This window comes from Bison bison, unplaced genomic scaffold, assembly GCF_000754665.1.
Source record: "Bison bison bison isolate TAMUID 2011002044 unplaced genomic scaffold, Bison_UMD1.0 scf7180017864339, whole genome shotgun sequence".
NCBI lineage: Eukaryota > Metazoa > Chordata > Mammalia > Artiodactyla > Bovidae > Bison > Bison bison.
In genome coordinates this window covers 363455-365739 of record NW_011494911.1, presented here as the reverse complement: position 1 = coordinate 365739, position 2285 = coordinate 363455, and positions in this window count along the sequence as shown.

Sequence of the window (2285 nt, the reverse complement as noted above, 5' to 3'; positions counted from 1 at the left end):
CATCACTGACTCGATGGATGTGAGTGTGAGTGAACTCCGGGAGTTGGTGATGGACAGGGAGGCCTGGCATGCTGTGATTCATGGGGTTGCAAAGAGTCAGACATGACTGAGTGACTGAACTAAACTGAACTGAACTGAAGGTACTATTTAGAAAAATGAAAAAAATTGCTGACAGTAAACCAATCGCAGATCAGGAATGGAGAAATTTTACAAAACAAATATATATTTTAAAATGTAACTTATCATATCATGTTTGCCATAAGAAACAACATCGTGCAATATTACAACAAATGTTTCAGGTGTTTTACCATACAATTTCATTCAAAATTTACAATTTCATTCAATATTATGGCAAAATGGTCCTAAGGTTCTCTTAGATGTATTGCTAACCACTAAAACAAATGACAATATTTATATAAAATGAGACTTTGTTTATATACTTTTTAAAATGTTTCAGTCCGACACAACAGTGATTGAACAACAAAACAAAAATAAAACATACAATGAGACAATAAGAAAATATTGGTGTTAAATAAAAATAGATCAATATCTTAACACTTAAATTTATGCAGACATTGTCAAACTTTTTAAAAAATGTTTTTTACTTGCCCCAGGAGGAAATAAAAACAATACAGAGGATATAGACTTTGCATTAAAATTATTAAACCTGCAAAATATATTTTAAATTTTGGACAATTTTTCAACCCTGTGCTTGAAGGCTGCTCTAAATTAAATGTACCTGTAAAATTTGGCAAAAGCTATTCTGGATATGGCTCTGGGAGTTAACAGTGCAGTTGTAGAGCAGACTTAAACAACAAAAAGAAAATATGAATTGCTTATATAAAAAGAAAGTGTACAGAAAAATGACAGAGAAGGGGCAAACATTAAAGACCTCCAAACTACCCATGATACTTCTAATTGTTTTAGTTGTTGTTCAGTCATTCAATCATGTCCAACTCTCTGCAACCCTATGAGTACAGCACACTAAGCTTCCCTGTCCTTCACCAACTCCTGGAGCTTGCTCAAACTCATAATCATTGAGTCTGTGATGCCATCCAACCATCTCATCCTCTATCATCCCCTTCTCCTGGCTTCAATCTTTTCCAGCATCAGGGTCTTTTCAAATGAGTTGGTTCTTTGCAACAGGTGGTCTAAGTATTGGAGCTTCAGGATCAGTCCTTCCAACAATTATTCAGGGTTGATTTCCTTTAGGATTGACTGGGTTGCTCTCCTTGCAGTCCAAGGGACTCTCAAGAGTCTTCTCCATTACAGTTCAAAAGCAGCAATTCTTCAGCGCTCAGGTGTCTCTATGGTACAACTCTCACATCCATACGTGAGTCCTGGAAAAATTATAGCTTTGACTATACAGACGTTTTAGGCAAAGTAATGTCTCTGCTTTTTAATACTCTTTGTTTGAGACTTCCTTCCAAACATACCCATTCTGTTTCAGGTTACACAGCACTAATAACTCTGATTACACAATATAGCATCAAGCTTCTTGAGTTGGTAAACATGTATTTCTTCAGATTTCCTCTAAAGATAGGAAATTGCAGTTTAACTTCATAATTTGAGGGAGTTTCCTTGAACTCGTAAATTTTTTCATTGAAGTGTGGTTAGTAATTTAAGTACAGTATTTGGAGAAGGCAATGGCACCCCACTCCAGTACTCTTGCCTGGAAAATCCCATGGATGGAGGAGCCTGGTAGGCTGCAGTCCAGGGGGTCGCAAAGAGTTGGGCACAACAGAGCAACTTCACTTTCCCTTTTCACTTTCATGCATTGGAGAAGGAAATGGCAACCCACTCCAGTGTTCTTGCCTGGAAAATCCCATTGGTGGAGGAGCCTGGTAGGCTGCTGTCTATGGGGTCGCACAGAGTCAGACACAACTGAAGCGACTTAGCAGCAGCAGCAACTACAGTATTATAGAAAAGGGTGGGATGATTTGGGAGAATGGCATTGAAACATGTATAATATCATATATGAAACGAATCGCCAGTCCAGGTTCGATGCATGATACAGGATGCTTGGGGCTGGTGCACTGGGATGACCCAGAGGGATGTTACAGGGAGGGATGTGGGAGGGGGGGTTCAGGATGGGGAACACGTGTATACCCGTGACAGATTCATGTTGATGTATGGCAAAACCAATACAATATTGTAAAGTAATTAACCTCCAATTAAAATAAATAAATTTTAAAAAAAGAAAGAAAAGAAAGTCAATACTTTAGCCATGTAGCTACTTCAATACTTAGTCCTATGGACTGAACTATATCCCAAATTTCATATGC